The sequence below is a fragment of the Nomascus leucogenys genome, chromosome 5, assembly GCF_006542625.1.
Source record: "Nomascus leucogenys isolate Asia chromosome 5, Asia_NLE_v1, whole genome shotgun sequence".
NCBI classification, from domain to species: domain Eukaryota; kingdom Metazoa; phylum Chordata; class Mammalia; order Primates; family Hylobatidae; genus Nomascus; species Nomascus leucogenys.
The window spans coordinates 127,404,180-127,426,386 of record NC_044385.1 but is presented as its reverse complement, the minus strand read 5'-3'; the positions used below and the strand labels follow the sequence as shown (position 1 = coordinate 127,426,386).

At 40.4% G+C, this 22,207-nt stretch overlaps 1 protein-coding gene and 1 pseudogene across 8 annotated transcripts in view; both read left to right on the top strand.

Moving 5' to 3' along the window:
• The window catches only part of NALCN (sodium leak channel, non-selective), a 365,686-nt gene that overhangs the window by 250,669 nt on the left and 92,810 nt on the right, over window positions 1-22,207 (top strand). The window lies entirely within an intron of this gene.
• Window positions 3,182-3,854, top strand: LOC100592789 (annotated as a pseudogene). Its single transcript, XR_001115747.2, has one exon. The product of XR_001115747.2 is annotated as a 60S ribosomal protein L17 pseudogene (transcript).

Genomic DNA, 22,207 nt, shown 5'->3' with positions numbered 1-22,207 from the left:
AACTTGATTGGAAATAGGGTCTTTGTAGATGCGATCAAGTTAAGATGAGGTCATTAGGGTGGACCCTAGTCCAATATGACTGGTGTCCTCATAAAAAGAGAAGAGACACAGACACACAGACAGAGCACCATGTGACGATGGAGCCGCAGACTGGAGTGATGCGGTCCACAAGGAACACCCAGGATTGCTGGCATCACCAGCAGCTGGAAAAGTCCCGTGGAGTAGACCCCCCTCAGAACCTCCAGAAGGAGCTTGCCTTGCTGACGTCTTCATCTCAGACTTCCAGCCCCCAGAAATATGAGACAATACATTTGTGTTTTCAGCCATCCAGTTTTTTCTAACTTTGTGGCAGCGGCCCTAGACAACTAACACACCTCCAGAGCCTTGTTCTCTGGATTCAAGAAGAAACGATCCCTTCTAAAGCTGGCAAGTAGCCTGGCTGAGAGCGTGGGGCAGCGGGGAACAGTGGACGTACCCTTGGAATCCTACACCAGCCTGCGCCACCCTGGAGCAGCTTTCTCAGCAGTTGGAGTTATTTTCTTCTGCCTTTCTTTGATTATAGGAATCAAACCCCATCATAGTAAAATTTTATAGACTTGAGACTTTCTTAGAGGAAAGGTTTATGTAAAGCCCTTCCAAAATTTCCTGTCGTGTATGATTAACCCAAACCAGAAGGACATTGTTTTAGAGACCTTTCCTTTGCCTCATTCATGGGTACTCAGGACTGTTTTGTTAGCATGATCTCTCTTACCATGGAACAAACATGAAACTACACACCTAAGATTGTCCACTCAAGTCTACAATAGTGGGTTGTTGGTTATATCATTCTTTAATTGTGCTAATTCAGAATTGTTTTCATTCCAGTTTCCACAGCACTCTGCAAGGTAACCCTTCAATTAATATATATATATATGCCAGGCATGGTGACTCACACCTGTAATCCCAGCACTTTGGGAGGCCGAGGCAGGTGGATCACCTGTGGTCAGGAGTTTGGGACTAGCCTGGCCAACGTGGTGAAACCCTATCTCTACTAAAAATACAAAAAATTAGCCAGGCGTAGTGACGGGTGCCTGTAGTCCTAGCTACTTGGGAGACTGAGACAGGAGAATCACTTGAACCCAGGAGGCAGAGGTTGCAGTGAGCTGAGATCGCGCCTGCAAATCTCCATCTCAACAGGAGTGAAACTCCATCTCAAAAAAATAAATAAAATAAAATATAGTGGGATTTGGAGGGAAAATGTGCCCAAACTGGAGAGAAGCTCACACTTCAACTCCAACTGAACACCGCCCACTGCTTAACTATAAGGATGCTATTTTATTTTGTTTCCTTCAATCAAGAGAACAAAATTGTTAAGAAGCATGAGCTTACTGCACTGTACCATTGAAAACAGCAAGGATGATAAGGAAGAGCAACCTCGCAGCACTTTTTCTTTCAGATCCTGTCACAGGCAGTGGGAAGCTAGATTGCAGTGGTTCTAAGAGAAAAGCATGACAATTAGTTTTCAGTTTTATGCAGCACCTGACAGTTGTTGAATTACAAAAAGGCTCTCTTATAGTTGTGTTAAGATTTGTTTCTGAGGGCTCTGTTCTGTTCCATTGATCTATGTCTCTGTTGTGGTACCTGTACCATGCTGTTTTGATTACTGTAGCCTTGTAGTATAGTTTGAAGTCAGGTAGCGTGATGCCTCCAGCTTTGTTCTTTTGGCTTAGGATTGACTTGGCGTTGCGGGCTCTTTTTTGGTTCCATATGAACTTTAAAGTAGTTTTTGCCAATTCTGTGAAGAAAGTCATTGGTAGCTTGATGGGGATGGCATTGAATCTATAAATTACCTTGGGCATATCTACAACTATCTGATCTTTGACAAACCTGACAAAAACAAGAAATGGGGAAAGGATTCCCTATTTAATAAGTGGTGCTGGGAAAACTGGCTAGCCATATGTAGAAAGCTGAAACTGGATCCCTTCCTTACACCTTATACAAAAATTAATTCAAGATGGATTAAAGACTTAAATGTTAGACCTAAAACCATTAAAATCCTACAAGAAAACCTAGGCAATACCATTCAGGACATAGGCATGGGCAAGGACTTCATGTCTAAAACAACAAAAGCAATGGCAACAAAAGCCAAAATTGACAAATGGGATCTAACTAAACTAAGGAGCTTCTGCACAGCAAAAGAAACTACCATCAGAGTGAACAGGCAACCTACAGAATGGGAGAAAATTTTTGCAACCTACTCATCTGACAAAGGGCTAATATCCAGAATCTACAATGAACTCAAACAAATTTACAAGAAAAAAACAAAAACTCCATCAAAAAGTGGGTGAAGGACATGAACAGACACTTCTCAAAAGAAGACATTTATGCAGCCAAAAAACATGAAAAAATGCTCATCATCACTGGCCATCAGAGAAATGCAAATCAAAACCACAGTGAGATACCATCTCACACCAGTTAGAATGGCCATCATTAAAAAGTCAGGAAACAACAGGTGCTGGAGAGGATGTGGAGAAATAGGAACACTTTTACACTGTTGGTGGGACTGTAAACTAGTTCAACCATTGTGGAAGTCAGTGTGGCGATTCCTCAGGGATCTAGAACTAGAAATACCATTTGACCCAGCCATCCCATTACTGGGTATATACCCAAAGGACTATAAATCATGCTGCTATAAAGACACATGCACACGTATGTTTATTGCAGCACTATTCACAATAGCAAAGACTTGGAGCCAACCCAAATGTCCAACAACGATAGACTGGATTAAGAAAATGTGGCACATATACACCATGGAATACTATGCAGCCATAAAAAATGATGAGTTCATGTCCTTTGTAGGGACATGGATGAAACTGGAAATCATCATTCTCAGTAAACTATCACAAGGACAAAAAACCAAACACCGCATGTTCTCACTCATAGGTGGGAACTGAACAATGAGAACTCATGGACACAGGAAGGAGAACATCACACTCCGGGGACTGTTGTGGGGTGGGGAGAGGGGGGAGGGACAGCATTAGGAGATATACCTAATGCTAAATGACGAGTTAATGGGTGCAGCAAAACAACATGGCACATGGATACATATGTAACAAACCTGCACATTTTGCACATGTACCCTAAAACCTAAAGTATAATAATAAAAAAAAAATGGCAACTGCTTTAGAGAAATTAAAAAAAAAAAAGATTTGTTGTGAGGCTCTTTCCCTAAGCAGCCTTAGGTAATCTGTGAAAATGGTTCGCTATTCACTTGACCCGGAGAACCCCATGAAATCATGCAAATCAAGAGGTTCCAATCTTCGTGTTCACTTTAAGAACACTCGTGAAACTGCTCAGGCCATCAAGGGTATGCATATACGAAAAGCCATGAAGTATCTGAAAGATGTCACTTTACAGAAACAGTGTGTACCTTTCCGATGTTACAATGGTGGAGTTGGCAGGTGTGCGCAGGCCAAGCAGTGGGGCTGGACACAAGGTCGGTGGCCCAAAAAGAGTGCTGAATTTTTGCTGCACATGCTTAAAACCGCAGGGAGTAATGCTGAACTAAGGGTTTAGATGTAGATTCTGTGGTCATTGAGCATATCCAAGTGAACACAGCACCTAAGATGCGCCGCCGGACCTACAGAGCTCATGGTCGGATTAACCCATACATGAGCTCTCCCTGCCACATTGAGATGATCCTTACGGAAAAGGAACAGATTGCTCCTAAACCAGAAGAGGAGGTAGCCCAGAAGAAAAAGATATCCCAGAAGAAACTGAAGAAACAAAAACTTATGGCACGGGAGTAAATTCAGCATTAAAATAAATGTAATTAAAAGGAAAAAAAAAAAGATTTGTTGTGAGGAGTTAGAATAGTGAGGTTTACCCTGTGTGGACCTACACATTAAATAGGAACTATGCTGGAGCTGGAATCATTGCCCTGATTCCTTTTGGACTCAACTTTCACACAGTCCATTTGGATCTTTTTTCAAGTAATTCATGTACTTTTCCGTTCTTCTGGAAGCATCCTCACAATCTACTTTATCATCCATTCTTCAAATATTTGAGTCCCTACCATGTATACAATGATAGGCCAGGTACAATAATAAACAAATAAGTTCTTTGCTCCCATGGAGCCTTTTGGTCTAATAGGAGAGTTGGATGTAAATCAAGTAATTAATTCCTAACTATGTAAATATTGAGATGAGCTTTCTTCAGAAAATAACATCATTTAAGAAGAGACACTCGTAGAAGACCCTGACACAAATGGTGGTCAGGGGTGAGGATGAAGAAAGTTACAGGAGAGCTAAGTTTTGCAAGATGAGCCTTGTGGACTTCACGGAGGTGTGGTGGGTCAGGAGAAGGGAGCACAACTCCAGGGAGAAGGGAAAGCCTCTGTGCACCCAGAATGCAGGAAGACCAGGTTGGAGTGCTACAGAGTAAGTGTGGAAAAGTCAGCAGGGCATGAACCATGCAGTGCCTTGAGAAACACAGTAAGGACATTTACTTTTTTTTTTTTTGACAGTCTCACTCTGTCACCCAGGCTGGAGTGCAGTGGCACAGTCTTGGCTCACTGCAACCTCTACCTCCCGGGTTCAAGTGATTCTCCTGCCTCAGCCTCCCAAGTAGCCGCGATTACAGGGTGCGCCACCACTCCTGGCTAATTTTTATATTTTTAGTAGAGACAGAGTTTCACCATGTTGGCCAGGCTGGTCTTGAACTCCTGACCTCAGGTGATCTGCCCGCCTTGGCCTCCCAAAGTGCTGGGATTACAGGCATGAGCCACCACACCAGCCGGAACATTTACCTTTAATGTTTACCTTTAACCTGAGCCACTGATGGGAGGCAGTGGTGAACCAGAGAACTGTTTGGAAAATAAAATCAAGAGGGACTTGGTGATAGGTTGGATTTAAAGACATGAGTGAGAGAGTCTCAAAGATGACTCCTGGTTTCAGGTTTCTACAGTTGCATGAATGAAATGCCATTAACTGAGTCAAGAAACACTAGCATACAACCGTATTTTGGGGGGGAAGTTCATCAACTCAGCCTTGGGCTTGTTGAATTGGTGAATCTTTCAAGATGTCTGAACAGAGATGCCTAATAGTTGTGTATAAGTCTGGAGTTCAGGGGAGAAGGATGGCTGCCTGGAGATAGAAATGTGGATGTTCAATGTAATTCTCAATTATTTATTCAGGTCCTGTTCTAGACGTGTGGGGTAGGTCAATGAACAGAACAGACAAAAACGACTGCCTCATTTGAGCTTCAGTCCCAGTAAAGTTCTCCATGTTTTCATAAACTGCAAGGTGTAAGTCTGGGTGAGATTGTATAGGGTGGGAAGAAAAAAGATGCTGGAGCCTTGAGGAAGAGCAGCATTTAATAACTGCTGGTGTTTGCCTTTATGGTAACTCAACCTGTCTTTGTTCTCCTCCTTGTGTATTTTCACTTTCAGTTCCATTGCAAATAGTCAACATTTTCTGTATCTCAAGTTCAAAACTCCCAACAAGAACAGATCTGACTGATGCAGCTAATCAATATGATTCCTTTTAGGGAGGAATTTCATCTCTGATTGCCTTGCAATGCTGGCCAGTCTTATAGAAATTCCCTCTCTTTGGCCCGGTTTCTGGCTCAACCAGCTTTGACAAGGGTGATGAGTTACTTTGTACCATCAGGCAATTTATAAGGAAGAATCACCTTCATTAAAAAAAAAAAAAAAAAAAACCGGCAGACATTCAGAGAACTCACCTGCATATTACAAAGAGATTTAATTTGTTTATCTATTGCATGCCACTGTAACTCAACAGTCTAAGCAAAGCTAACAGAAAAGAGGAGCTGAGATAATCCAGCCCCTTCCCAACCACTCATTCAGGAGGAAGCAGATGTGAATGCCATTGTAAGGTCTTGAGTGAGTATTGGTTCCCATTTCCTAGCCTGCCCCTCCTCCCACACTTGGTCAGTTACACCTTCATATGGCTCCTGTTCTCACTCTACCTCTCTGCTTTATGATAAGCGCAGATAAAAGGCAAGAGACACAGACAAAGTGAAAAAGAAGGAAGAGGGAAGGAAATTTAGAAGGGACCTTGCAACATTTTCCTTTCACTGAGTGGTCCACAGGAGAAAACAATTAAAACTTCTCTCTCCTTTGGGAGGCCAAGGCGGGCAGATCACAAGGTCAGGAGATCAAGACCATCCTAACTAACATGGTGAAACCCTGTCTCTACTAAAAATACAAAAAATTAGCCAGGCATAGTGGCATGCACCTGTAGTCCCAGCTACTCGGGAGGCTGAGGCAGTAGAATTGCTTGAACCCGGGAGGCAGAGGTTGCAGTGAGCCGAGATCACACCACTGCACTCCAGCCTGGGAGACAGAATGAGACTCCGTCTCAAAAAAACAAAACAAAACAAAACAAAAACAAAAAAAAAAAAAAAAAAAACTTCTCTCTCACTAACAAAGAGATGTGATTTTGGAGAAATGTCTTCCCTCTCTTTCAGTTTTACCAAATCTAACTTGGGTATCTTTAGATCCGGTGTGCCCTCTTCACTTTGATGACATGGGTCCTAACTCCTATATGTTGTCTTATATGATTGTTTTATGTCATCCTAGCTGGCACTTTTATCATCTCCCTGGTCTCATAGGCATTTAAATCTGGGCCCCTGCACTAGACCCTGACAAGATCTTTTCTAGATCTAAAATTCTCATCCGGGAAAGAGTCGAGAGCTGGCATTACTGGGACGCATGTAGCTGTATACTTCATTATGACAGATCTGTTGTTTATGTCCAGTGTCTCCTCTGATTTTGGGGTGTTCGTGCTGCATGGTTTTATAATATACATAGTTCTAATATGTTCTCTGTCCATTACTCTGAATTTCTGCTCCGATCCCTGGCCACCTACACAAACCGCCATCTCCAGCATAGGCAACATGTTAGTAACCACCCGTAGGGGGCGACTGCAAGCCATGATGAAGAGCTGGATCTACCATGTGCCTGACCTGTGCTGTGAGCTCTGGCACTAGAGCTGGGGTCACTGGGCCATAGATAAGCATTCTCCTCTCAGGATAGTCAGATTTTGTCAATACATACAATTTTCTCTTAGTAGAAGTCTTGGTTGTATTAATAAATGCTGTCATTGACAGCATTGCTTTGTATTTGTACATGGATCAAATGAAAGAATAAAAGTCAGGAAAGTGGTATTTATTCCTTGCCATTTACTTAATATGCCATCAAACTTTCCCACTTTCCTATTATTTTTTCACTCTGGGAGTTTAGGAAAGGGAATTATGTGACTACCTGGATTCTCATATGCCTTCAACATATTTTTAACTGGATCATTTCATCTTACTCTGGATTTGTGCCTAAAATCTCAGTGCTAAGTGCTCCATCTTCTAAATTGAGATTCCACCTTCGAAAGATGACTGGTGGTCCTCTTATTCCTGCTTATCTTCCCAGCTCACCACTCCCCCAGATGAAATAAGGAGAGTGCTGTGGGAGGAAAGTTGTGGTAGAATCATCAGTAGCAGTGTTTATGGAGAGATTATTCCTCCTTTGCCAAAGCGCAAGAGGACTTCCAGAGAATCACTTGTAGGAGTGAGGAGTACCAGTCAAACAGAAGGAGACTGGCTCTTCCCTCTGGAAGCTTGGAAACCCGCACCTCTACTCAGTTCAGCCACTAGATCAGAGCAAGCTGAGTTGGTTGTGAAAAGAAGTTGGCATCTTCCTTCTGAAGAATGGTGCAGATGGGGGTAGAGTGAACGTGCCCTTGTGTGACATAGACAGTTGTGAAAGTCAGAGGCCAGCCAGAGTAAAGCTAGCAGTAGCTTGTCAAGAAGGGACTGTCAAGAAGAATATTTTCTAAGATTAATGCTGGGCTGGGGGGAACCCCACCCCTTTCTACTTCTATGCCACCTCAGACGGTGCAGAGGGGAGCTCAGTGGTGCCCATGACAGTTGTTAGAGGAAGGTTGGGGAGGCAGAGGGCTGCGCAGGCAGAAGCCAAGCCAAGACATGCTCATTCAGGAGAGGATTAAAGGAAGGACCTAAGGAAGACAAGATTCTCTTTCTTTTAGGAAGTCTTTGGCTGCAGAAGAACAGAGTAAAACTTATCTCCTTATACAAAAAAGAAATCATGCAAATTATACGTTAACCCTATCAACAAAGGACATGAGCTCTGAATGGGTGTAGATCCAAACCAAACTAGAAGGAAGGTCAGTGGTTTCCTAAGATAATACCTTCTGCTCCTAACTCTCCACTCTGACCCCAGCCTTGGAGGAGCTACACCCAAAAGAAGGAGATATGGAGCAATGAAAGAAAAGACCATTGGTTGCTCATGCCTGTAATCTCAGCACTTTGGGAGGCCGAGATGGGCGGATCACGAGGTCAGGAGTTTGAGACCAGCCTGGCCAACATGGTGAAACCCCGTCTCTACTAAAAATACAAAAATTAGTTGGGTGTGGTGGCGCCTGCCTGTAATCTCAGCTACTCAGGAGGCTGAGGCAGGAGAATTTCTTGAACCCAGGAGGCAGAGGTCGTAGTGAGCTGAGATCATGCCATTGCACTCCAGCTCTGGGCAACAGAGCAAGACTCAAGTCTCAGGAAAAAAAAAAAAAAAAAGACCATGTACCCTCCCTAGCTCAAAACCATATGTCATACTGTCATGTAATGGAGTGAGGAAGAAGGGAAGTTTGAATCAGGTATGAGACTAGACTGCACTGAACTAAATTTTTAATAACCAAAGTGGACCAAAAAGTTATGGAATTAACTAGGGATAACAGCCGGTCTTTTATCCTCATTTATAATCCAACTTTCCTATAATTGAGGATGACTGATTTCATTGTTGGCCTTCCCTTACATTCCACGTGGAGCATTACTCAGTGAGAGGTAGGGCATCCCCAGGCACAGTGAGAGGTGAAGCATTCCTGGCATTCTGTCACCATGAAATGTCCAGTCCTCATCTTGTGTTTCCTGTAATTCAGCTCTAAAGCCAGCCATTTCTTCAAAGAGTGCTATTTGTTTTATTGGAGAATGGTATTTAGGGACCAAAACCCTAGCACTAGGTTTCTCATTGTTTCCAGTATATCAATGTTTCTAGGCCCCCTCAGCAGAAAGAGAAGGGAAATACATGTATGTGTACTAACTCATGTACACACATACATGTATTTAGCTAATTTTGTATATATTTACCTATCTATGTATGTGTCTTACATAACCATAGAACCATCTGCCTTGATAAGTTGTACTCAGGTATTAACAATATACTAATTTTGTTAGATTGTTACTGGGAAATGAGTGTAGTATATATGTGTTATTTTCTTTAATGTTATCCCTATTTCCACTTGTTTTTAATAAAATATGTGGATTAATGTGAGTTTTCATAGTATATCTAATAAGCCCTTTATCAACATAGGAGACATTTAAAAACTATTCATTTGACCACAGACATACTCAAAAATGATAATTGGAAATGCATGGTTGTGACCAGAAAAGAAATTACTTAAGGGAACAGGACACTGCTGGGGTCCAAGACCCCAATATTAAGACTGCATTCCAAAGTATGTATTTTCTATGCCTCTAATTTAAAGTGTTATATTTATTTGATAGTAAATACCATTACTGATACAATGTTACATGCACACTAAGTGTAACAAATAAGGGAATTTACTATAGAAAATGAGAGCCAGAGTTCATACTGTCAGAGAAAGAAGTTTTAAATAAGCAGAGGGGAGATGCCAGAATGAACCTGTGGGGCTAGATTAGGAGTATCAGTAAGAACTCAGCTTATTTTAAGAGAGAGGATAGGTAGGTAGTTACATGCATATATACGTACCTGCATGCATATGGTTGGAAGGTTATGTAAGATACATACGTAGGTTAATATATACAAAACTAGGTAAATGTATGTGACAGGGTGTGTGTACATAAGTTAATATACATACGTGTATTTCCCGCTTTTTCTGCTGAGGGAGCCTAGAAGTAAGAGTATACTAGAAACAATGAGAAATCTAGTGCTGGGATTTTTGTCCCTAAATACCATTCTCCAATAAAACAAGTCGGCACTCTAAAGAAATGGCTGGCTTTAGAGCTGAATTAAAGAGAACACAAGATGAGGATAGGACATTTTGTGGTGCCAGAAAATAAAGGAGAGCTAAAAAGGAAAAAGCAAACAAACAAACAAACAAAATAGATAGAAGTATGTCTGAAGACTAGAGAAGCCAACTGAAAGACCCCCCCAGTGGCCAAAGCAGGAAGACTGAGCAATGAAATGAATAAGGAAAGTACTGGGTTATAACCCAAAGAATACAATCAATAGTCACAAATACATATTTATATAAATACATCATTGAATAAATAAAGGAGGAGGGACAACTGATTCTCACAGAATAATTCCAAGTAAGAAATGTAGAGAAATGGAAATAACAGGATAATGAATGAAGAAAACAGAAAGTTGCCGTTAGGAAACCATTGTTGTAATTGCCACAGACAAGAGCTGATGAATACCAAAATTAGTATGTGAAACTTTAAGGAGAAATAGAACATTTGCATGGCCTCAAAGTGTCCTCTCCAAATCTTTTTTTAATTATTGTAGCAGCTTTAACATCCGCCCACAAATTCTTTGATACTCCTCCTTCCTAAGAGATAAAGCTTTAATTCTTCTCTTTCAAGTGTCAGTTGGAGTCAGTGACTTGCTTCAAGCCAATGGAGTAGGAAAAGAGAAACATTGAATGTAACTTTATAATGCAGAAACCTGGCAGACATCACCTTACCCAAGTAAGGACAGTTAACCTCAATGTCATATACACCCTGATATGACGAGAAGGATGTATCGTCTCCATGGTATTTGTCCCAAAAGTGTATAACCTCAGTCTAATCATGAGGAAACATCAGACAACCCGAAATTGGGGGACACTCTGCAAATTACCTGACTGATACTCCTGGAAACCCTCTAGGTCATTAACAACAGGAAGAATTAGAGGAATTGTCACAGCCAAGAGAGACCTCAGATGTGACAATGCAATGCAATGTGGTTTCCAGGATGAGCTCCTGGATCAGAGGAAAGTCATTCATGCAAAAACCTGGGAATTCCCAATAAGTTCTTTAGTTAAAAGTATTTGACCAAGATTAATTTTGTAGTTCTGATAAATTTTCTATGGTATAAAACATGCTGGGTCAAGGTATACAGGAACTCTCTGTACTATCTTTGCAACTCTCATGTAAGTTTTAAATTACTTCAAAATAGTGTTTTTGTAAATAGGATGAGAATTTTCTATGGTAAGCAGTAATAATGCAACATAGAGATTAGCTCCTGTGTTGCCTTGTTCAAAGATATGTACATCTGTGTAGCTTTATGCCATAAATAGGTTGTATCAAGTTTATTATGCTTTTTTGATCTTAAAAAGCTGGGAACACACACTTTATCAACAGCCAAATGCTTTTTTTGATTTTGTTTCTAATCGAAAATCTGATGTAACTTGTCATTACTCCTCTTTCATCTTTGCCAGTAATATAACTCATCTGAAATTGGAAGACTTGCTTTGCTGGATAATAGAGATGATTCCATATTATAAAGTCTCTAAGAAAACAATAATAGAATGAAGAGAAATATTACAAATGATCCTCTTCTGCCTATTGATGGGAGTCTGTTAGTGTTGCCTTCTTGTTCTCATCTCATCACCATTGGATTATCATTGTATCGTGTGTACAATGTGAGGCCACAGGGCCACAGAGAGTTCTGCCCTTAATTAAAAATGCGTCATGCTAGTAGGGGAAAAGCACACGTAATTAGAAAGTTATAGTGCAAACCCCTGAGCAAGGTGCAACAGAGGAAGATGTGACTAAATGCAAAGTGCACAGAGGAAGATGTGCCTAATTTGGTTTAGAGGCAGGTCCTGGAAGGTGTGTCTAAAAATGATGCATAAAACTTTCTTAGGAAAATGAAAGAAAATATCCCATATAAGATGAATAACAGGCACAAGATTCACAAGTAAAAGTGTACCAATTGCTTGAAAGTGTTGTTTTGGTGTGGCAGTATACAACAGTTTCAGAAGCTCAAGCTCTGGAATCAGGAAGATGGTTGTCAAATTCCAGTTCTGCCACTTCTAGCTGTGTGACTTCAGGCAGCTGATTGAAGCTCTATGGACCTGTTTCCTCATCAATGACATTGCATAATATGGAGCGAATTATGGTACCAACATCAGGGAGCTAATTTTTAGGGTTAAATAATATTAGCATAAAGTGTTCAGCATAACATCCAGCACACGTGTTTACTGCTTCACCTACCAGTTGTTATTCTGAGAAATAGTTCTGGAGAAGATGGTTTTGGAAGGATTTATAAGAGTTAAATAAGTGTATTGCAGGCATGGAGAACAGTACCTTCATGTGACATCCCTGTGTGAGGGGCGCACAAACCTACAGGTTAGAGCATAGAGGGCAAAGCACTGGAAGACCCACTTATGCCATGCTAAGAAGATTAGAATTTCTTCTATACATAATTGATAGTCTTTGCATTACTTTAAGGACCAGAGAGACATAAAGGTTTTTCTTTTCTAGATGTTCTAAAAGGCTGGTTTACAGGGACAAGACTAAGACAGCCAGTTAGGAAGGTTTCAAGAGTCTCAATGAGACGAAATTTGGATGACCAGTTGACCACTGGATTCAGCAAAATGTGAAATATGCTGACTTTGCCAAGAGCAGCCCCACTGAGGCGGGGGGCAGGGGGGACACCTGAGACAAGAGAGGATGGAAGAGGGGTGGGAAGCGATATAATGGTACCGTAAGCATCTCTTTGAAGAAGCAGCCTTAAACAGCAAAGGAGGCATGATCAGGAGAAATGGTTTAACTGCCTATTTTCGTTCGTTTTTACAATCAAGAGTCTTGAGAAAACAATCCAATCGACATAGCAAAGAAGAAATTGAGGAAAGAGGGAGAGGTTGAGTTGTCTCAGATTAGCCAGAGGGAAGGGACTCAAGCGCACATACGTGTCATCCCATTCGTATGGGTGAAGTCATACCTCTTGTAGAGCAAACAGTCCCTGTGGCATGATGAGAGCTTTGGTTTGTATGGCACATTTCCCTCGAGTAATTCCAATTACAGGCATATTGCTGTCTTACTTATACGTCTGGCATTTATATAAGAGACTAAAGATCCTCATTATTTGTTTGAGAACACTGAAATCCAAAGGGGTGAAGAGATTATAAAACTGAACAAAAGTTTAAATCCATGTCTTCTTACTTTGTTTTTTACTGTTTTTACTTATGCTATCTCTGATGTTTTATGAATTAAAAGAGAAAAATTACATGGGAGTGTATGTGCGTGTTTGTGTGTATGTGTGTGTGTGTGTGTGTGTGTGTGTGTGTATCCTGAATTCCCTTTGGTATGACATTTTTTCCTAGCACTATGAATAATCATTTCATAATAAGAACCAAGTATCTAGTTTACATGAAACTCTAATATAATTTCATCTGAAGTGCAGCAAAAAAGATATATACTTTTTTATCACACTGAGCATATTTCTATGACTCAGTAAATTCTCTAATGGAAACACCTGTGTCTCAGTTGAGTAACAAAGGAGAGATATAAAATAGAGATGTTTGGGACCTAGAAGAATAAACATACAAAATCAATCTTTATTCATCACCACTGTCTCTAAGAAATTATTAATTATATTAATGGGATATTAAAGGACAATAATATGAGCAAAATGTGTTCATTCAACATAATTAGGTATTCTGGTTTTTGAATAATCTTTTTTCTTTTACTAATTCATTAGAGTTGTTGGTTAGCTTAGCCTTGCTGCAAATATTATCTATGTTGTTGCACAAAGTAACCTTCTGAAGGACATTTAAAGCTTGTAAGATCTTAAGGGTTGTGATAACAGCATGAAAGTAAACATTTTATGCACATTTCAGGGATATCATAGGTGGCGTAAATGCAACAGTCTGTTATAAGTGTTCTGCTGAGCTCCCAAACCAACAAACACAAACAGCCACTTAATTGCCCAGTGCACCCGCCCCTCTGAAAACAGAGCTTCTCTTCGCACTTACTTAAGGAACATGCTGCTTGGACGAATGAGCAACCAGCCGGGATACAGCACATACAATTAATCAGCTAATGTTATGAACATTTTGGATGTCAGCTGTCACATAAAAATGTAGCTTTTATGGCCCATAGGCTAACCAAGAAATGAGCCCTCCAATTTATATCTGTGGCTTCAGTCGATGTGCCCAAATAATTGAAAACCCCACTTTGACCTTGGATATACTGGATGTATTAAATATTTTTGTAAAAGGGGGAAAAATTAGTGACTTAAACATGTTTGTTTTTTGTTTGTTTGTTTGTTTTGTTTTGTTTTGAGTGAATCTTTTTATTGAAGTAAAATATACATACAGGAGAGTATACAAACCATAATTGTATGCTTAAATTTTCATAAAATAAATACACCCATGTAACCAGCACACAATCAAGAAATAACGTGAGCAGTAGTTTAGATGCTCTTCCCACCCCCTGCCAGTCTCTTTCTTCCCACTCAAGGGTAATCATGATCTTCATGATCTTGACTTTTTTTTTTTTTTTATACTTTAGGTTTTAGGGTACATGTGCACAATGTGCAGGTTTGTTACATATGTATCCATGTGCCATGTTGATTTCCTGCACCCATTAACTCGTCATTTAGCATTAGGTATATCTCCTAATGCTGTCCCTCCCCCCTCCCCCCACCCCACAACAGTCCCCGGAATGTGATGTTCCCCTTCCTGTGTCCATGAGTTCTCATTGTTCAATTCCCACCTATGAGTGAGAACATGCGGTGTTTGGTTTTTTGTCCTTGCATAGTTTACTGAGAATGATGTTTTCCAGTTTCATCCATGTCCCTACAAAGGACACGAACTCATCATTTTTTATGGCTGCATAGTATTCCATGGTGTATATGTGCCACATTTTCTTAATCCAGTCTATCATTGTTGGACATTTGGGTTGGTTCCAACTCTTTGCTATTGTGAATAGTGCCGCAATAAACATACGTGTGCATGTGTCTTTATAGCAGCATGATTTATAGTCCTTTGGGTATATACCCAGGAATGGGATGGCTGGGTCAAATGGTATTTCTAGTTCTAGATCCCTGAGGAATCGCCACACTGACTTCCACAATGGTTGAACTAGTTTACAGTCCCACCAACAGTGTAAAAGTGTTCCTATTTCTCCACATCCTCTCCAGCACCTGTTGTTTCCTGACTTTTTAATGATGGCCATTCTAACTGGTGTGAGATGGTATCTCACTGTGGTTTTGATTTGCATTTCTCTGATGGCCAGTGATGATGAGCATTTCTTCATGTGTTTTTTGGCTGCATAAATGTCTTCTTTGGAGAAGTGTCTGTTCATGTCCTTTGCCCACTTTTTGATGGGGTTGTTTGTTTTTTTCTTGTAAATTTGTTTGAGTTCATTGTAGATTCTGGATATTAGCCCTTTGTCAGATGAGTAGGTTGCAAAAATTTTCTCCCATTCTGTAGGTTGCCTGTTCACTCTGATGGTAGTTTCTTTTGCTGTGCAGAAGCTCTTTAGTTTAATTAGATCCCATTTTTCAATTTTGGCTTTTGTTGCCATTGCTTTTGGTGTTTTAGACATGAAGTCCTTGCCCACGCCTATGTCCTGAATGGTATTGCCTAGGTTTTCTTGTAGGATTTTAATGGTTTTAGGTCTAACATTTAAGTCTTTAATCCATCTTGAATTAATTTTTGTATAAGGTGTAAGGAAGGGATCCAGTTTCAGCTTTCTACATATGGCTAGCCAGTTTTCCCAGCACCATTTATTAAATAGGGAATCCTTTCCCCATTTCTTGTTTTTGTCAGATTTGTCAAAGATCAGACAGTTGTAGATATGCGGCATCATTTCTGAGGGCTCTGTTCTGTTCCATTGATCTATATCTCTGTTGTGGTACCAGTACCATGCTGTTTTGGTTACTGTAGCCTTGTAGTATAGTTTGAAGTCAGGTAGCGTGATGCCTCCAGCTTTGTTCTTTTGGCTTAGGATTGACTTGGCGATGCGGGCTCTTTTTGGTTCCATATGAGCTTTAAAGTAGTTTTTTCCAATTCTGTGAAGAAAGTCATTGGTAGCTTGATGGGGATGGCATTGAATCTATAAATTACCTTGGGCAGTATGGCCATTTTCACGATATTGATTCTTCCAACCCATGAGCATGGAATGTTCTTCCATTTGTTTGTATCCTCTTTTATTTCATTGAGCAGTGGTTTGTAGTTCTCCTTGAAGAGGTCCTTCACATCCCTTGTAAGTTGGATTCCTAGGTATTTTATCCTCTTTGAAGCAATTGTGAATGGGAGTTCACTCATGATTTGGCTCTCTGTTTGTCTGTGATTGGTGTACAAGAATGCTTGTGATTTTTGTACATTGATTTTGTATCCTGAGACTTTGCTGAAGTTGCTAATGGAATTGAACTCAGCTCTAAAGAAAGTGTACCTAATAGACATCTACAGAACTCTCCACCCCAAATCAACAGAATATACATTTTTTTCAGCACCACACCACACCTATTCCAAAATTGACCACATAGTTGGAAGTAAAGCTCTCCTCAGCAAATGTAAAAGAACAGAAATTATAACAAACTGTCTCTCAGACCACAGTGCAATCAAACTAGAACTCAGGATTAAAAAACTCACTCAAAACCGCTCAACTACATGGAAACTGAACAACCTGCTCCTGAATGACTATTGGGTACATAATGAAATGAAGGCAGAAATAAAGATGTTCTTTGAAACCAATGAGAACAAAGACACAACATACCAGAATCTCTGGGACACATTCAAAGCAGTGTGTAGAGGGAAATTTAGAGCACTAAATGCCCACAAGAGAAAGCAGGAAAGATCCAAAATTGACACCCTAACATCACAATTAAAAGAACTAGAAAAGCAAGAGCAAATACATGCAAAAGCTAGCAGAAGGCTAGAAATAACTAAAACCAGAGCAGAACTGAAGGAAATAGAGACACAAAAAACCCTTCAAAAAATTAATGAATCCAGGAGCTGGTTTTTTGAGAAGATCAACAAAATTGATAGACCACTAGCAAGACTAATAAAGAAGAAAAGAGAGAAGAATCAAATAGATGCAATAAAAAATGAAAAAGGGGATATCACCACCGATCCCACAGAAATACAATCTACCATCAGAGAATACTACAAACACCTCTATGCAAATAAACTAGAAAATCTAGAAGAAATGGATAAATTCCTCGACAAATACAACCTCCCAAGACTAAATCAGGAAGAAGTCGAATCTCTGAATAGACCAATAACAGATTCTGAAATTGTGGCAATAATCAGTAGCTTAAACATGTTTTTTAATGAAACATTTGAAAACTGTACAGTATCACTGTCTTCTATGCACTAATTAGAGTTGGTTGCCTTTTGTCCACAGCAGAAAAGACAGTGCTCACCCACCTGAAGAAATTCTGTATTGGATTTCACAGGCCAGTGAGGGATATTCTTTGTATTTGTATAGTAAGTTTTTATAATTACATAGAGGTATTATTAAAAACCAACATGTGTGATCATTATTCCAGATGCCCCATCTGTTTTGACTGTGCGATTTGGGTTGTAAAATCACATATACAAATTAGCAAGAGAAACTCCCTTGAAAAATAATAGTTTACGCCTTAGCAAGACTCTATGTTCTGAATTGCTATGTCATATATATAGATACAGAAAAAATAGCCAAAGCCACTGTGTAAAGAAGCAAAGAGAATTCAGCCTTAATTTATTCACATAACAAAGAGGAGGGACTCCTTTCTCCTGATTGAAGATAATGTGGTTCTTTTTCCTATATTGAACAACCAAAAAATATTCTACAGTTACGTCAACTCACAAATCTATGCACAGTTTTCAAACTAACACGGACTAGATTTCAAAATGAGAATCTCCCAAGTCTGAATGTTTTTTAAATTGTTTTCTTTTGGGAAATCATACAAAAAAAATTATAAAACATTTTATTTAATGTAATTCTTCAATTCAGTTATTCCTCACAGCAATCAGAAAGGAACTGAAACTGAATAATGTTTGAATATTTTAACAGAAGAAAGCACAGGCTGAAATAGGGAAGATTTAAGCGATGAGGCAGAACACAGTATGAGTCGTGCAGAGCAATTACACCCGAAGTCTCTTGAGAAGTCAGGGAAAGCAGAGGCTTTCAGCCGCCCGATGTGTAATGGTATCTCAGCCAGGCAGATGCTGAGCCGTACAATAGCACTGAGCTTAGATGACTTCTAGGTTTAAAGCTCAAGGTTTGAAGTTTATTTCTTTGATTCTAATTTCATTCTTGCAAATGTGCTTTTCTTTACCATGTGAATGTGTGACAAAGCTATCATTTGATCTCTCAGTTGCAGCCAGACTTCATGCTCAGCTGAGGCCATTATAAACTTCCTTTGTACTGTTCTTTACATTAGATTTTTCAGTATGAAAAATAAAATCCTAGGATTCTCTACACTGTGTTCTTTCCCTTCAAGAATCATGATCTTAAAAACACTTTTTAAATGGACATTTACAATTATAATTACTTTATGTTAAAAGATCTTCTTTTCTTGGTATAGTATAATGATCTTAAAAATTCATAACCACTTCTTATAATATATATTATTCATTCATTTGCATCAAAGTAAATTTAATCTTGGAAAATCTTTGCTTAAATGCAAAAAAGGGGAAAGAATTTGGATAAAAGGTAGAATACTATTTCATTACATTTTAAAGAAACTCAATAGTGGCTTCAAAATAACGTGTAATACTTTATTTATCATGGTCACCTCATTCCCCACCACCAACACACACCCTGTCTACTCCCCTCTTACTCTTTCTTCCTTTTTCTGTGTCTGTAGCTTGGTCAAAATCACGGGTTGGGGAAGAAGTCAAAGTTATGGCGACTGATAGTGCCGAAGTAAGAATGGAATAATTTTGCTTAACTGCACCATCTTCCCTTTTTAAAAACTTTTAACTGAACTATAATATACATACAGAAAGAGGTATTTTATACACTTTTGCAAACAGAACACACCCAGCACCCTGCTCAGGAAATATTGACTGCGCCTTAGAAGCCCCTTTCCATACTCCCTCCCCTTCCCCTCCACCCCCACCCAGGACGACCACTCTGCAGACACTCAGCAGCCCAGTCAGTGTCAGCTGCTGGTTTAACTTCATCTACATGGAATCATTCAGTAGGTACTCTGTTGTGGTGTCTGGCTTCCTTCTCTCAATGTTATGTTGTGAAATCCACATTCTTACATTGAGATGTAATTCACTCATTCAAATATTTAAATAAATCCAAATGTATTTTTTTTTCCATTCAACTGCTAGTGGGCATTTGGACAGTTCACATTTTGGGACTCTAACAACTGACACTGCTGTGGCCAAGGGAGGGCTTGTGCCTTGTGAGTGTGCACACATTTCTTGCAGGCACGAACCTAGGAGAGGACCCACAGGGCTGCTGGATGTACCTGTGCTCATTTTTAGTTGATACTGCTTCTCTCTTAATAACAGCAAAGAGTGCATGGGAACTGCTGTCCAGAAGGAGAATATTTCCTTGCTTTTAGGAGGTTTGATTCAGTGCCTCAGCCATGAGATTCGAAATACTAACCCTTCAAGCAGCTACTCATCTTTCTCTATGTTAACTGGCCCTTATGCACAACTGTAGAGTAATGACGCCGGGTTTGCACAATCGTGAAGAACCTTCTGAGTCTCCAAAAAGAGCTTCTCATCTGTTCTTCGTAGTTTCACAGTGCAATGACCAAGTCTTGCTGAGTTCTAATTCATTTATTTACAAAGAGTTCTATTTCTACTCCCTAGAATGTACTAGAGAAGTAAATTTAAAATGGTGTCTTGTTCCTAAGGAGCGTACAAGCTTTGGGGAGTGTAAATATCTCTAATACCAATTAGAATGCGGGTGAAACCCATTTTTAAAACGTGTAAACAACGTGACTGTTGGTATCCTACATATGTTAAACAATATGTTCAAGGATATTCGATAAAACACAACTTGCCATTTCTCCAACATGTCCCTTTACAATTTTTTTTTTTTTTTGAGACAGAGTCTCGCTGTGTCCCCCAGGCTGGTGTGCAGTGGTGCCAGCTCTACTCACTGTAAGCTCCGCCTCCCAGGTTCATGCCGTTCTCCTGCCTCAGCCTCCCGAGTAGCTGGGACTACAGGTGACTGCCACCACGCCTGGCTGATTTTTTGTATTTTTAGTAGAGACGGTGTTTCACTGTGTTAGCCAAGATGATCTCGATCTCCTGACCTCGTGATCCGCCCGCCTCGGCCTCCCAAAGTGCTGGGATTATAGGCGTGAGACACCACACCCAGCCTACAAAATTTTTATATATGTACTTTGTCTAAACATTCATTAGTTTGTCAACGACAGACATCAGTTCAGGTTAAACAACACAGGAGTCTAATTTTATTCTCTTCTGTGAATCTAAGGACATGCATACTCCACACTAACAAATTTATTCAATCAATCAATAGATATTTAATGCTTATCTCTCTACCCTTCAGGATATATCTAAAATCTTTTCTTTTATTTCCCAGTTGTCTGCCGGAGAGTTTAGCTTAGAGTTGAGTTCCGCCACCTGATCAATGCCATTATTCCTCCACTGAATATTTGCTCAGCTCACCTTGTGTCCAGTGCCATGCCAGCCACTGGCCGTGGAATAATAAGCAGAGCCCTGCATGGTTCCTGTCCTCACCAAGTTTACAGTCTCAGGAAAAAGAGATCTGTTGTGCAAGGGGTCACACAATATAGTCTCAAACGACAGTACATGTAGGGGGTTTAATGGCATTGCCCCAAAATTTTTGTCCAGCCGGATCCTTAGAATGAGACCATCTTTGGAAATTGGGTCTTTGCAGAGGTCATCAGTTAAGTTAATTGTTCTGGATGGTCCAGTGTTTGGCATCTATAAGGAAAAGGAGAGGGGGATTCAGATTCAGAGACACAGAAACACACAGGCCAAGAAGGCCATGTGGTGACAGAAGCAGGGATGGGGTGTTACAGCTACAAGCCAAGGAACTCCAAGCATGGCTGAGAATCAGGAGAAATGAGAGAAAGGTAAGGAAGGACTCTCCCCTGGAGCCTTCAGAGAGAACATGGCCCTGCTGGCACCTTGGCTTTTGACTTCTAGCCTCCAGAATGCTGAGAGGGTACATTCCTATTGTGTTAAGCTAATGATCTAGTGGTAACGTGTGACAGGAGTCCTAGGAAACTAATGTAATGTGGATTCAATTGAACCATAAGAAATTGCAGATTTTCAACTGCTTTGAGCCACACAAAGAGCAATATTATAGGATTCATCCTAACATGTTATGAGCTTGTAAGAGGAAAACTTTGTCAGAGAAAGCTTCTCTGAGGAATTTCTAGTGGAGCTGAAATTTAGAGAACAAGTAGAATTTGATGGAGTTCAAGAAAAAAAGAGGAGGAAAGGGGAACCCAGCAGAGGGGCAGCAGAGGGGCAGCAGACGGCCGGCAGAGGGCCGGCAGAGGAGTGGGAGGCACAGAGGTTCTGAGGCAGAGGGTGCAGATGTTTCCAACCAACTGAAGGATGTGACTGGAACCTGGTGTGGGGATAGGGCTAGCTGAGGCTGGACAGGCAGGGAGGGGCCGAAAAAAGGCCTCTGAGCCTAGATGAAAGATTGAGATTTTGACCAGGCATGGCAGCTCACACCTGTAGTCCTGGCTGCTCAGGAGGCTGAGGCAAGAGGATCCCTTGAGCCCAGGAGTTTGAGGCCGGCCTGGGCAACATTGCAAGATCCCATATCTTAAAAAAAAAAAAAGTTTATATTTTTGTTTGTTATAACAAAAGTTTTTATTTTTGTTTGTTAAAAGCAGCAGGTACCCAGGCATGGTGGTGCATGCTTGTAATTCCAGCAACTCAGGAAACTGAGGCTTGAACCAGAAGGCAGAGGTTGCAGTGAGCCAAGATCGCACCATTGCACTCCAGCCTGGGTGACAGAGCAAGACTCCATCTCAAAAAAAAAAAAGAGAAAAAGAAAAAGGCAGTGGAATGCCATTGAAAGGTTTTAAGACAGAGCGTGAGAAATTACAATAACCAAAGAATGAAGAACAGATTAGAAAGAGCTGAAGCAGATGGAGAAACTACTGCAGGAAATGCAGGAACCGAGTAGTACATTGGCCAGGGATGCACTGGTGGGGATGCAGGCAGTGGGCAGGCCAAGAGGCTTTTAGGAAAGAACTCTGTGT